Consider the following 16,554-nt stretch of genomic DNA (forward strand, 5'->3'; position numbering starts at 1 on the left):
AACAGACTAGAAACCAGGAGTCTGTGAGTTCTAGTCCTGCCTTAGGCATGAAAGCTGGCTGGGTGACCTTGGGCCAGTCACTATCTCTCAGCCTAACTCATCTCACAGGGTTGTTGTGGAGAAAATAGGAGGAGGAAGGAGTATTAGGTATGTTCACCACCTTGAGTTATTTATAAAAATAATAAAGGTGGGGTAGAAAATAAATAAATAAATTAATCTTGATTTTAACTTTGGAGATAGAGACCTCAAAAGACTGATCGTTCTAGGCAAGAGAAAATATTACCAGTAAGAAGCAGCATTGAAGTACTCTTTAACAAGTATTTAATTGGTGTTGAAAGCAACTTCATTGAAAATTTTGCTGATGGTTCATAAACCCTAGCTTGCTTAGTGCTTTTAACCCATAGCACCAGGGTCAGATATAGCACAAAGATATACTGTCCTTGTGTGTTTGCTTGTCCAAAGGAAAGTGATGGAATGAGTCATATTTGATTGTAGTATCTGCAATTGAAGCACTTTTCCTTTTCAGGAATATTTGCCCCTTGCAGGCTGCCTGCAGTGAACAGGAGACCACACCTCTATCTCTGTTAGGTAGGATAGACTACCATGACTCTTCCTTGTCAACATGTATTTCAAAGATATATACAACATACTATACTCTGCCACCACCCACAATTATTAATAACTGGTAGCTGGGCATTCTTAATAAGCATCCAGGATGTTTCATACTGGGAGAAGGGTAAGTTTCCTTAAAAATTAGGCGATCCTGTAACCCAGCAATATAAGTACAGGAGGAAGACTAATTGCCCTAGATTGGACAATAAATTCAGTTTCTGAGTATATTTCTTAATGAACTGGCCAGACTTCTAGTTGTTAAGTAGTGTTCAGTTAATTTTAAAACTAAAATGAAAAACAAGCCTCTGTTAGGCAATACAAAGCAATTCACTACACAAGTAGTGGCGAGTAGCTCCTTCCATCTGGAAGTCATGCTGTGACATTGGAGAACAGCCAGTTGTCCATGACTTCTGCAAGGCTGTGGGCAGCCACAGTCTTCTTGTGGAGGAAGAGGAGGACAAAGTTAGGTTTATCATCCAATTCTCCTTTTAATTTCTCTACTTCTTTTACCTTCATCTACTGAAGTTAAATCAGACAAAATGAAAACTTCAGAACATAAAAAAATACTCTTCATATAGAATGACTTGTTATCTTATATTTACAACTTATTGTACAGGCAGTATGTCTTCTTCTTTATAAAATATCATTTGTCAGGCTTTTCTTTTTATATAAATCTCCTCTTTGTTCTCTTGGTGGATCAGCATTTTTATCCACAATGCTCATGAATATTGAAATCTACAGTATTTTCTGAAAAACCTAGCATTTGATGTACTTTATTTGCCACCCATATTTGTATTTGCCCTGAGAGCTGCTCAGGGAGCCTTTCTGTTTTTTCTTTCTTTTCTAGTTTTCATTGTTCAGTTGTTGTTGTTATTTTTTAAGTAAATCATATGATTAACTTTCAGTTTGTCCTGAGACTGGCTTGTATGAAGTGAAAGAATTTTAATTGGAATACAACTACCCCCTACTGTTATTCCTTTCTTTCTTCACATCTCAACGTGATCTAAATTTCAGATATCATTTTCTGTTAGACTTTTATTTTACTCCATCATGCAAATAAGGCTCCAAACCTAAACTGCACTGCTATCGATGTCTACTCTTCTACTTTCTTACAGAACATTAACTATTATTCTGGCATGGCAAGTTTATTTAGATATTTTGGTTCATTCACTGAAGAAAAATATATGAGCATCACCGCATGAGAATTGCAGAAATGATAGCATGCTAACTGCATTTTTAGGTTATCCCTGACCAGCCTTTTCTTCTGGACCAAAAAGAATATCATAAGCAAGCATGATGGCAATGCTATCTCTGTGGGCTGCAGGACAGACAATCCATAGGATAAGTGCCGCCTGCAAGTCATAGCTGCCTATGCCATGGTTGGTTTGAACAGGGATACATAAGCAGATATTTGAACCTTGCAGCAGTGTTTCTCAAACTTGGCAACTTTAAGTTGTGTGGACTTCAACTCCCAGAATCCCCAAGTCAGCATGGCTGGCTGCAGAATTCTGGGAGTTGAAGTCTACACAACTTAAAGTTGCCAAGTTTGAGAAACACTGCCGAATGGCTACTACAATATCCTCTTGAACTGCATACTAAGAAAGAATAAACATAGAACATGCGCCCTTTCCTGATTTTTATGTATAATTTCTCCTTATATTTTAGAAATATGGGAGCTGGTGCTCTACAGGTCTTTTACATCACAGGACGCCATTTCTCAGTGCTTACTAGATAAAACATAGAAGGTTTTCTTGGAGAAGTGAAGATCTTCAGACTCTAAACCTTATCTTCAGTAAGTCTTGTTATATCCATTTGAGCTAGTAGAAAGTGCTTCCAGGTTCAGAAGGCAGGGAAATCAATTTTTGCTGACACAGTCTTTTCTTTAGTTAATTGACATGTTTACTGCTGTAGGCATTACTTGTCATTTACACTCCCACTATAATTAGGAAAGGTCAGAATTTTTTTAAAAAATAATAATGTTCTTTTATAGATGCTTTAACAAAGGCAAGGAAATTGCATACAGTGATATTAATAGTAAAAGCAGGTACATCAGTCTGAAATACCTAAATGCTAAAGAGGTGGGGATGAAAATAAAATGATTTCTTCCTGTGAAAAGAGAAGCTAATAGGAAACTAACTTATTGGCAACTGGGCAATAGATTATTAAAAAAAAAAGGTGGGGGAGTAGAAGAAGAAAGGAAGCATGCCCTTGACCTATTGTAGGAAAAAGACAGAGCCTTCACCCATAAAATATATTCTGCTCAAGAACCAGGTTGGGTAGAATTTCACTCTTGTACACATGTGGCAGTAAAAACCTCATAAAATAGAGTGGAAGCAATGAATAAACATATACACAGCACTGAATATAACAGCACAATGAAAACAAAAAAACCAGAAAATCCTCTACAAAAGCAAAAAAAAAAAAACCCTCCTCTCTAAATAGGCAGATATGCTCTTCCTTTTTCTTCTCTGTATCAATTCCAAGACTTTGTACTGAGGTTACATACTATAAAGACTGCTAATTTGTTGGAATTTTGTGGTTATTTTGTTGCTGTTGTAGACAAGGGATGGCACTTCTAAATATCTTTCATGTGTTAGACTCAATTCACATGCTAAAGGGAGTTCCATTCAGAGATATGGACATGCATTGAAGTTATTAACTCTGAAGGTAATCAGTGACACAGGATCATCCATGATGGGCATAATAACCCAGGAGGTTTGGAATGAAATAGAAGACAAAGGAGGAGGCAAAGAAGAGATAGGTTACAGTGTGTGACTGTTTATTTTTCCAACTTCTTACTATTAATAATAATGCCATTCTACTAACTACTCTTTTCGACAAAAAGAAATGCTCCATTTTAAGTTGTTGAATTAAAAAAAAATCCCAATCAATATTCTTGGTTGTACAGGTCTGGCTCAGGATGATATAATGTTTCAACACCTTAGGAAAGCACTCAGCTGCTAGCCCTGTACTTTCTCTTAGCTGAAGGAGGTGAGCATGAACATCTTCCAAAAGACTCACTAGATGCCACCTTCCAAGAGCGTTTAGGCTACAATGTTGCATCCAATGAATTCCTAATAGACACTTTACATGGTTTCTCAAAAATCAGAAAGGAGGAAGACACAGTGTGGTGATGCAGATGAAGTTTTAAGGGGAACAGATTATAGTACATTGTCAATTAACAACTGCAATGTATTAAAAAGTACTCAGCTGTCTAATGCTCAGTTGTGCTGGAGCTGTCTTTTTATTCTAAAATGGTTACTTTGACTACTGTAATGGAATGTCCTGAGAGGATAACATGCTCTGCTATTACTTTATCTTTGTTTTGAGTCCTGATGTCAAATATGTGCCCATTAATTACTTTGCACAAGGTCTGGTCAATAGTCCTATGTTGAATGCAGAGGGCTGTTGCTGGCAGATGACGGCATATACAGTATTATAATAGTGGAAGAATGTGTGAAGGCACTTTGGTTTTGGAAACAATGAATAAAATCAATAATCATTTTTAATCCACCAACTGTGATAAATAGAACCTCTGTTAGATAATTAAAAATGCAACTAAAACTTTAAACTTGTTAATAATGTAGAAATACTCAAAGCATTCCTCACATACCAGCAGGGGATCTATTGGAAATTAGCACAAATTAGAATATGTGCCATTTTAAAGGTAAAAAAGAAAAGAGAAGAAGAAAGAAGAAGACAAGGTTATAATTATATAAATGACTGTGGATACAAGATTTTATTCATTCATGTAATCATTATTGAATATACATTTCACCTTTATGTTTATAATAATACTCAAGATAGTATGGTATATCTAAAGTCATGGAAACAGTAATTGGAAGCAGCATACATGAGGATGGACTTCCAGACAAAGAATGGCAGACTGAAGACAGCTCCATGAAAAGTGGAGCTGATGACTACAGTGAAGAACAAAAAGCTAGCAAATAGACCAGCTCTCCAAACCTCTCCAGGTACAAGAGAAGACCAAAGATACAAGTACTCCAGACAGTTGCTCCTCACAGGGAGACCACAAGACTGTGGTCTCTGGCAGGTTTTGAGCATTGGGAGATGAGGGGATAGCTGTCTTGCTCAAACCATGGTCAGCACCTTTAAAAGGACACTAAGTTCTCATACTTCCTTTTCTAATCATATTCCGAATTTGCTTATTAACTACATTTCAACTCCAACTATTAGAAACCTTTGGAATGACAAGTCTGAAAATACTGGGTGAGTCTGCCTTCAATCCTTGCCTTCAATCCTTGAAAGAAAATTTTAACTACAAGCTTAAGAACTTAATTTAAAAAAAAAACCTGAAAAAGGTTGACCAAAACTTCGTATTTAGAAAGCTACAAATGGACTAAGTGTCCAGATAAATTTGAAATAAGATTTTGGAATTAATTATAAAGAATCCTTCCTGTGGGAAAATGCTTTTGTTTTGAACTTAAAAAAAAATCAAGATTTTAAAAATTGGACACTAGAGGAAACTAAAGATTTCAGTTAAAGAAGAAGAATACATAAACTTGACTAATAGTTACAGAATGGCACAAAATATTATAACACTGAAAATATTGAAGGATACTTTCGAAAAATCAAAAAATAATAATAATGTCAAGAGTGATATCTGCCTCTATAGATAGACTGTGTCTAAAAGTTGTTATGGAAGAGGAATAAGTTTTACCTGGCATGACAGAGACTTAGTTGAAGGTGGATTTACAAATGACAGGCTACAAGAATGACATAGAAAAATATGTTACACTGGATATATAAAAATAAACTGGCCGATGTTTCAATAATCAAAAGGGACACACAAACAATAAACCAAGAGAATGACCTGGATATTTTTTCTGTATTGGATTTACAAAAGAGACTTGTTAAAACTTTGAAGAATCTTCAAAGAAGGACAAAGGGACAAAGAAGAAATGAAAAGAAATCAAGTTCTATGAGATTATTTGAATGGACTAAAGATTAAGATTGTTAGAAGTAAAAGGAAGGAATACAAAGTAGGTTTATTTGATCAAGTTTAAAAAAAATACATTTGTTATTTCTGGTAACCCTTTAGCTGACACCAGGGTTAAAATGATAATGCTTTGTGGATTTGTTTATAGATAAGAGATGGGATATGGGAAGAAGAGATCATTTGTTGTAATTTAAGAGGAGGTGAAAAGTTACTAAAATGGTTTATACTTGTGATGAAGGTGGGGAATCACTTCTTTATATATTTCTTTTTTTTTCTTTACTATATTCTTATTTTTCTTTCTTTTCTTTTTTCTTTCTATTCTTTATGTCTTTCTTATTTTTTCCCCTTTGCACCTTTTACTCCTTCCTTCTATTTTTCTATATTTCTTTTAGTTTGTATTAGTTTTTACTATTGTAATTAAAATCTTTAACAAAATTACTTTTTAAAAAAGAGACAGCATACATAAAGATGATTATTTTTTATTTTTTTTTAAATTACCTTTTAAAATTAATGTTTCCTTTATGTTCTCATATTATTCAGATGTATACATATGTAGTTGTATATTCTACATTAATGTAAAACTGAGAAGTCTGGTGGTATTTTCTGTGGCTGTGCATAGAGTTAACTAAATTACAGTTGCTGTGGAAACTGGTTTATTTTTACTTTTTTAAAATTAATTTTGTAATTAACTTTGTTTTTTTCATCAACATGTTCAAGAGAAAAGAACATAGAAACCATTGAAAAAAGACTTAGTTTCCTGTTCAAAAACTGCACATCATATAAAATACCACAGAGTGTTGCTAGGGGTATGGATGAAATAACTACAATATAAAATGGAAAGGAGAAGCATAGAAGTTCTCTGCCTAGATTGGCTTCATACACCATGCTAAGCTATGGTTTGTTTTAGCCATGTTTTGTTGTCAGGCTACCTTCAGACCACTCGATAGGATTCACTTACTTACTTACAGTACTTACTTAATACAGGATGTGGCAGCCAGATCAAACAGCTGACAGTTTCTGAGTAGGCAAGAGAGATATTACAGAATTTACACTCAGTCATCCTTCAAATCCTTTGCACTCTTTACAGTGCTGCTCCCTATGAAGAGAAGTCTTGAGCTTCTTTTCTCACTTTCTCTCTTCTTGTCCATTGGAAAGAGTTGCACATTTATATTCCCTGCATTCCAGCTTACCTGATTAGATAATTTGCCAAAGTTCATCTGGGATTTTCTTGCCACTAATAGAACCCTGACATCAGGTTTTATAAATAATGTTGTTTACCAATTGCAGTGATTGGCTTCACAAATTACAGTATATTGAAAACCAACCAACCAACTAAAGAATGACTTAAAGGTTACTTTTTTAATTGTATGATGGGCTACATACATCAACATAATACAGACCATACTATCCCTTTTCTTTCTTTTTAATACTGCTTATTGTATTATGAGATAGAAGTAATATGTTATATTATTTGGGTACAGCGATATTTATACAGTATCAACTACAGACTGTTAACCCTGTTATGATTTAGATGACTTAAACCTTTAAAGTTAAGGGAAAAAAAGTGTATATCAATATTAATGATGGTTTCTGAAATTTTAATGAACATAAAGTTGCTTAAATTGTAATTTAGAGCTGAGTGTAGCATTGATAGACAATTGCAAAATGCATTAAATTATTTTGTAATATAATAAAGGTCTCAAGATCAATGCTTAATCTTCAGTTGTGAATATTTTTGCCATTGCTGCATATTCTCCAAGTTTAAGTTCCCAGTCAGATATCATAGATATTCTGTCTTTCTTCCAATGTTGGACAATATTTATTCTCGCTGCCCTGAGCATATACCTCAGTAAAATGTATATCTTCTCAATATTTTTGAGGGTTATTTTACATGTTCATTACATGTGGTAAAATGTTCCTTCTGTTTCATGGCATTTCCAACCTATGTTACTGTACAATTTAATTATTTTGGAGATTATTGTCAGAGTTGTGTACCAACTGTAGAACATGTTATACCAGTCTTCTTATAGATTGTAGCTTGGAATAAATTTTATGGATCTGATCCATAATCTTCCCCTTGTTATGTTGTGACCGTTTCTTTGAAATTTTGTGTCCATTTTATCATGCAGTTTTTTTATTTGTTTTGTTTCTGGGTCATATCTGAATAGGAGTTTGTACATGTGCCCTAGCATGTTGATTCTGTATAAGCATTTCAAATTCTGTTATTTTTCTTAATGCCCCTCCCTCTTTCTTAAGATTTTATCCTTCCAGCAAAATGTAAGTACATCACCCAGGTATATCCCAGCCTTCACTGAGTAATTCTTGTTGCATACTATCAATTTTCAACAATTATAGTCAGAAGGCTTTCTGGGGAGACTCAGGAAAACATCTGGATATCTTATGTGGACCATGAGTTTCCCATTCCTGAATTGAAGAAAGTACACAAGTGTATAAGGAAAATTGAAAAAAGCATAAGCTTGTTTACATCTCTCCCTAAATTATAATGTTGGAGCCTTTAATTTTTTTCCCTTATTAGGTTGTGGTTAACCAATTATGGCTTAGTATGTTGCTTCAGCAATAACCTTCTAGTTTGACAAGTCATTGTCTGAAATCCTGGGTGAGCATTACACATGAGCATCTTCTCCTAACAGTAAGGCTTGAAATGTACTATAACACATTCTCATCTAAAATTTGCTTTAAATGGTTGAAAAAGATGGAAACAATTTATGGCCTGTGAATCTTATTTATTCCCTTGCTTGGTTACCCAAGTTTTAAATAAATAGATAACTGTGATTAATATAAGGAAGGGAAATACAGAATACTTCATAAGATTAAAGACATGATTATAGGAGGAAAAGATCTCTCCCTATTTATTTGAGGTGAAGAAAGATTTGTAGGGCTTCAGTATCCCACATAAATGGAATCTCCTTCCTAGTAAGATGTCAGTAGAGTGGTCACAGCTGCAAATTTAGTAATAAATTTAAAGTTAAAATTGGCAAAACCCCAAATATCCTATATGTCTTTCTGTATGTGATTGTGGAAGTTGTTCATTGCACAAACTGGATTCTACCTTAGTTGGATCCATCTAACATGGTGGCCCAAATAGTCTAATACAGGCAATTCAAAGGTACACTTCCCTAGGTTAGAATAGAGGATATAGTCATTTAATAACTGCCTAAGCCTTATCAATGTGAAGAACAGGTTCCTAAGAATAAAAGCCAAATCATCTAAATTTATTGTCCAGACAATAATGGAAAACACAATTCTTAAATTTGAAAGCCTCAAAGGTTGTTCCAAAATCTGAACAGCAGATTGAACATTCATTCAAACTTCCCACAGTGACAATCAAAGTTAAATATTTGTGTTCCTCTTTTAGGCATATCAGATTGTTAGCTCCACTGTGCAGTTTTGTAAAGTTCTGCAACTGTTCAGAAATTAGGGGGAAAGTGTCATGGTCCCTGATTCATAAGGGATACAGAACCAGGTAAATATGGTTTACCTATAGGGAGACATTCTTGTATACAAAAAAAAAAGAGGAGTGCTGGCCAGGAGGTAGAGAGGCAGATGAAACAAGATTGATTATGTATTATATGAAGGCAGGGTCGGGCTTTCCCCTTTCCAAACACACTGGCATAGTCCAAATATTTGGCAAGCAAAGAAGGAAGATGTACTTGCTGTGAGACAAGGTAGTGGGGGTTTGAGACCCTGTCAGCTGTGAGTTGCATATCCTGAAAACAAAACTGATGTTACCATGATCCCAATGAATAGGTAGGTAGACATTGAATTTCTAGCCAGTTCATTCCCAAAAGTACTGGGAAATTTAGTTTAGTTTATTATTATTGATTAGCCATTAAGCCATATAAAAGTACAGAACATAAAACACAAATATTTTTATTATTATTATTTTATTATTATTATTATTATTATTATTATTATTATTATTGATTAGCCATTAAGCCATATAAAAGTACAGAACATAAAACACAAACATTTTTATTATTATTAGTTTATTATTATTATTATTATTATTATTGATTAGCCATTAAGCCATATAAAAGTACAGAACATAAAACACAAACAATTAATAAGATCACATATAAAAATAGAATAAAAGAAACAAATTAAATAAGAAAAAATAATTTAAAAATGCAAATCATATTTCTATATCATCCCCCACCCAGCTTACCCCAGTCAGACTCAGATAAGCAGATCTCAACTGAAAGTACTGGGAAATGTAATGGGCTGGAGGGGAAAATAAATATAGCTGCCAACACAAATCAAGACAAATGAAATAATTTATTACATAAAGTCTACAGAACCAAGTGCCTCCTATGTCTATTGTGGTTCAAATCCATCCTTCTTACAAATTAATAGAGTCTTTGTGGTGCTCTGTGGTGTTGAATCTGAGTGGTTATGTTTATGTAACTGCCAGCTCTGGCCTGAGAACTGCTGGCTCTCAGCTTACATCTCACATCAACTGTATTTCAAGAATGTTATCTAGTCATATCATTTAAAATTTAAACAGCCTCTCCAGTACTACTATATATAAACCTCTTGTATCAAAAGCCACAGGCTTTTTTTGAAAGTCTTAAAAATATGGAATCAGGAACTAGGATCTGAACTCAGTAATTCAAAGACTAATTCCATATGGCATAACATCTTATTTAGATCAATCTCTGTGTGTCATTAAGAATTAATTACAAAAGGAATGCTTTGATGATGCTATCAAACTCTTCCTGGATTGTTTTTGGGGATTGTAATATGTCTTCACGTATTACCATACCTTATGGAAATACCTACCCATTTAGGCAAAACTTTGAGAAATTCTTTTTCTGTTGTGGGTGTATTGACTGTAATTCCCAGTTCTTATATTCTTAACTAGAAGTGTTAAATATTCTATTAATCAATTTTTGCAGTTTTGAAGCCAAAATTCCAGCCCTGACTTAATCTCATTCTCTGATTCTTAGTTTTCATCCCTTATATCAAAATATGGTGTTAGATGTTACACAGATAAACTAGAGAGAATGTGCTCCTGGCATATGAATCCTACTTTCATGATATAGTTTCTGTCTGATTTTTGAAGTGGTGATTCCTACTGCTCTGCCTCATCCCAACAAGCTAGATGCTAATTTTGTTATTTTTTCTGGGTTTGCTCATGTGGAATAACCAGAACTGTAATTTACCAGATTTTAACGATACATGATTGGGGAAAGCTCCCTTGTTAGTATTCAGTCATTTGGCTATCACCAATCAGCTTTTCTTTTTTTTTAAGTCCAAAATGTGTGGCCTCCACAAATATATGGAGACATCAATAATATAGGAGTTACTTAGGGAAGTAGATTTTTTTCAAGGAAAAAAATACTGTTACCTCAATAATGAACAGTTGTGTAGGTCCAAGGCTGAGAACTGAAGGCAAAATATTTATTAAGATGTATGAAAGGTGGAATAAAGAATAATATAAAAGACATTAACATATAAAAACATAAAATAAATCCAACATAGGTGGTTACTTTATGGTTCTTCATGTTGTGTAAAACCAAGTCTAGCCAAAAAAATACAAAATGGATGTGTCAACACCCCATAAGGCTTAGCATACTGTGTCATGCTGTAATTGTCCTGGTGTTATACACACATGTACAAAAATAGGTTAAAAATCTTCAGCCCCACATACCTAATCATATGATTTTCATCAGCACATTTTCTGTAGACCTAGGAGACTTAAAATTCTTTACTTAAAAGAAGAAAGTGCTCACTGGCACAAAAAGTTGCTGATCCTGGCTATAGCCTATCAATCCCTTTTCAAGTGCATCCTGTATCTTGCTCTGTCTTAATATTAGAAGAGAGAACAACCAATCATTTTCCCCATTTCCCCAGCCCAGTGTTGCACCAACTAATTTAGTGGGTAATAGAGAATTTCTGTCCACTAAGGAGAAAAGCATGCAAGAGAGAGAAAAAGACAGACGGTTCAGAAAGGATGTGGATTTTATTCCAACATAGTTCATATGAAATAATTACAGACCCAGCTAGTGCTATTCATTCATACCCTATATGATAAATTAGGCAAGCGGCACAAGAAACAAATCCCTCTAAATAATGAGCTACAACATAAGAACCTTACAAAAAAATCACCACTGATTTTTTGTAATATAGATCATCAATAGACTTGACATTTCACTTGTTTTGGATAATGTGTTCCTAATGGTTATTTGAAAATGCATTCCCTATGCTCTATAAGCTTTATGAACATTTGACAAGATGTACTTGGATGTTTTACAGACTGTTATTCTAGCCCTCTTTCAAAGTTGTTTACACATTTTACATCCTAATCTTGGGAGCCTTAAAAGAGGGATTAAAATGTTTACATTAAAAAGCATTGGGGTGCAGTTATTCTGGGCTTGGGTAAAATAGTTTGGTTTTCTAAGTCAAATGGGTGAAGATTGCCTTTTTACTGTTTACAGTAGAAATGCTGGAATTAAGAATATCTGCTCCCTACAAACTAGCTTCTCAGAAGAAATTATCCATCACTCAAGCAATAGTTGATTTATCCTCCTCCACCATAGCATGGATTTTAGTACTAATTCATGAAAGTAAGTAAAGAAGTTTATACACTCACCCACCCATTGAAAGGATACCTGAGTATGGGCCTAATAGGCTGGATTGCCCCTCTCATCCACTGCTGATAAAACCATACTCCATGTCATGAGTGAGATTAGCTTCCCTTGGCTAAGGATACATCTAATGTACAAATATAGAGCTTTGTTACTTTTTAAAATTTCATAATTGTAATTGCTAGAAATGTGATTGTTGTGGAAGAATTCTAGACATATCAGTAAATACAGTACATTTAATCTCTTCTGAAACTGGACTCCTAAATTTCCTTACTCAACCTTACACCAACATATACTGAAGGACATCACTTCTTACCTAGCAGTCATTGAAGAGGGGAAAACTTTATATAATGAGGGGTGCTACGTAACTCAATTTCTCAATTTCTTATATTGAGGCTTGTGTTATCCCTGAATGACATAGTTATTTTCTAATTTCTGCCAACCCATCACCTGAATATAACGCAGTGGTGCTATTTGTCCCCATAGCAGTTTATGGAAATGCTGATTTTTTTACTTATATAAAGTACCTAAGGTTCTTTATTTTCATGACCATCTACTAATCCTGCATAGCTGTGATTATGTTGCCCAGAAGGAACTAGGTCCTTATGTTTGAAGAGGTTGGACATCTCTCTGTTTTTACATCTTCACATAATTGATGCAATTTTGAATCAGAGCCTGAAAGTGTGTCAAATTTCAGTGCTGTGCTATCAAGTTATTCATGGTAAGTGGGTCTGGGAACCAAAATAATGTAAACACACTAGGATTGATGGTTCTGAAAACTGTGCCATAAGATATTATCAGAATACATCTGTCAAGCTCTTGCTAATATTTCCATCCTCTGAATTTATTGGCAGTGATAGTTAAGGTAGTTATTTACAACTTCTAGCATTTGCTGATATGCTTTCCTTTTGAATATGCTTTTTTGTGCATGATGTTTTGTATGAGTACCCAGTACCAGTTCTTGGGTCCATGACTTTTTGGGGATGATGGGCAAATTTGGAATTTTTAAAATGTGATATAAGCACTCCTGAAAAATGGCTGCTGTAGGGCAGGCATGCCTGCTTATAAAATGGTGGCCAAGTGGGACCTAACCAGCTATAAAGCACAGATTTTCCAGAATATTGAAACACCCCTAGCTTTCTTCATACAAGATTCTCCATACTACTCCTGAATGCTCTGCAGCATATTGTATTCTCTACTTATTAAAAAGAAACAAAAAAGTCAAGTGGAATAAAGACCCTGGAAGTCACCAAGGGAGATTATATATAGATACATTGGTAACTGTGTGACCCCAGGAATCTCCACACCAGAATATGATGCAATGACAGCTGTTGTATTTGTTTCTACATCAGGATATTCTTCTGTAAAAAGAAATAGTGACTTTGTTAATATATTTTATTTGAAAACCATACATAAATCTCTATAGATCAATATATACATTACACACAAAAGCTAAATATGCATGAAGAATGGGAAGTAGGAACTTGACATGTTTTTTATTTGATAGAATTTGTGAGACATTCTGTGTAGAAACATAGCTGCTTCGCATGTTACCATGAATATATTGGTACGAAATGGACTATGATTGCAATTTCATCCTATGGCGGAACATGCATATGCATGCAGTGTGGAGAAAGGAATGTCTCATGCCCTCTCCTTCCTCCAATCCTTTAAAATGATTCCACTCACTGAAGTTGGTGGCACCAGCAAAATGAAAGGATCAATCACAGCTCAGCAAAGAAGGTGGGAAAAGACTTTTTCTTCATTTTGAGATGAAGTGAGGGAAATCCTGTTCTTACATTTGGTTGCTGGAGAAAACAGAAAGTTTTCTCATTGAGCTGAAGAACATAATAGAATTGAGAAGTTACATAGAGATTAACACTGAGCAACTAAAGAACCAGAAGAAAGCTGGAAAGCAAGAAAAATGGCAGCCCAGGAAAACATAACTGCAGTAGCTGGAAAGGGAAACACCAAGACTAGGATGTGGTCTAGGATGCCCCAGTGACAGCAAGTCTTCAAAGAAACCCATCATCAGACTTATCATGAAAGACTAGGAGTTGGTGATGTCATTTGAGTAAAGAGATGGCCCTGTAGTAGTAAATTGTACAGGGATTGAGGCCCACTGAAAAGGCTCATTGTCAGACCAGAGTGGGTACCATGCAGACTACTGAAGAGGCCCTAGTGGCTGAAGCCAACTGATTTTATTGAAGAGATCTAGCAGTAAAAAGTGACCACCATTGCAAGTCAGACTAAAACTGGCTGATAGCTTCCCGGGTGTCCTGACTTAAGCAAAAAACCACGCTGACACAAGAAATTAGTTTCTAGTGTTTATTAACTGCTCTAGTGGAAAGAAAATCCTACCAAACTGAAGGAGCATGGGAAACCCAGACAGATAAACCCTAAAACTCAAGGTGGTTCTGTTCTGAGTTTCTTTGAAGGACAGTTCAAAGCCTCTAAACTATGCATGCATTCCCCCCCCCCCTGGATAGGGGCCCCATCCTGCTCACCATCCATACTCATGACACCAGGTAGGCTGACCATATTTCCTTGAAACAAAAACGGGACATTGGGATGGCAAAACGGAATGGGGTTAAACTTATGTAATATTCCATATTCACAAAAAAGACGATAAAAAAGGTTATTGACAGTAAGCTGGGAAGGTGCAGGAGGGGGAGGTGCTGGGACAGGAGGAAAGGAACGAGGTGGCAGGAGGGTGAAGAAGCGGTGGGCTGAGGGCAGCGGCGAGCTGGGTCATAAGAACAGGAACAGAGGAGTCTAGTGAACGGTTGTCCCCAACAACCTGTTCATCCCTGGTGCGCCCTTTTATTTTCTTCCCGCCATTTTGGCCTGAGAGCCAATCAGCTTCTTTTCTGCTGGGCGTGCTTTTCTGACTGTCTTCCACTGCACTGATTGGCGGCAGCAACTCTTCCTCTTGCTCACCACCAATCAGCTGTTCCTGCGGTTCTGCTCTAGGTTTCCCACTGGATTGAGAACTACTGCCAAGTCAGCTTCCTTTTCGATTTCAATTTCAATTTTTTCCCACTTTTCCCAATAACGGCTCCCACGTTTTTAAAAAACGGGACAAAATTGACATTTATATTAAAGCAACGGGATGGTTGGGAAATGTAAAAAAACCAGGACTGTCCCATTCAAAACAGGACATATGGTCAGCCTATTCCCGGGGCAGGGTAGTATGGTACAATGGGATAACTCAGAGCTTTTTAACAGCTTTTAATTATGATTTTGATTTTAATTTATGAACATATATCCACCATTTTCAAGGACAACATCAGGAATTGCTTTGAAGTTCTGACCTTCAGTTTAAAAGGGTTTAGAAGGGTGATAAAATCAACATTTTTACTTAGGCCTTTAAGAATTTGAATAGGTTTTTCAGTCCTTAGTTTTAATGTTAGTTTTAGTGTTTTTAAATGGTTTTAGAATTTTATATATGTTGTATGTGTAAGATGCCTAAATCAGCATATAAATCTATAATGACCTATGTCAATACAACAGTTCATACAGCTAAACAATCCTAATACATTGGTAAAACAGTTACCAATGCCAAAGGCTGAGAAAAGTTCTGTCTAATTGTTGTATATACTAAGGCAAACATTTAGCAGTGTTAAATTATGCCTCTTTTACCTTAAAGATCTGAGAACACTAAAGGAGGAGGGTGGGGTGGAGAGCAGCTATATAAAGCTAAAATAAATTTTCCTAATGTATTTTGTCTGCCATTCAGCTTGCAAAAATTAGGAAACAAAGATTCCCACAAAAACCATGAAGCATAGTTTTAAGCTGTAGAGAGAAGCAGACTGTAAAGTCTTCCCACAAATGCAAATGTCTGCAAAATGTACAGGTGTTTAGTTTCCATAAGTTCTGAATTCATGAAGACTCTATTAAGAAATAGGCTAATTCTGATCTCTAAAGTCCATTTGACATGCTCTTAACCCCTACCTGACATGAGATTGGCAATGGACTGAAGCAGATTGATTCCAATCACACCCTCAGTGGGAGATGTGGTGGGTGAAGTGTCAGTGTCTAGGAACTGGCTAGAATACATGCTTTTAGTAACTGCTTCTTGAATTCAATAACCATGGTTACCATATGTCTAAGCAGGGCTATTTATCAAGAAGAAAACAGTGCACACAGTAATGGAATATAGTTCTGAAAGCTTTGGGGAAGTAGGTTTCCAGGCTGTGTATACTGTTTCTACATTTGGGCACCAGAACAAAATGAGTGCCAAGATCCTCAAAGGGCTTATCTGGGGATTTTGTCATAGTGCAAGTTCCTGAACTAAATTCTTCAGTTTGGGGAAGTTACGTGACTGTGCTTTGCAGCACAAATATAGAACAGCCTTACAGAAGTTTCATGACC

This window comes from Candoia aspera, chromosome 5 (genome assembly GCF_035149785.1).
Source record: "Candoia aspera isolate rCanAsp1 chromosome 5, rCanAsp1.hap2, whole genome shotgun sequence".
NCBI classification, from domain to species: domain Eukaryota; kingdom Metazoa; phylum Chordata; class Lepidosauria; order Squamata; family Boidae; genus Candoia; species Candoia aspera.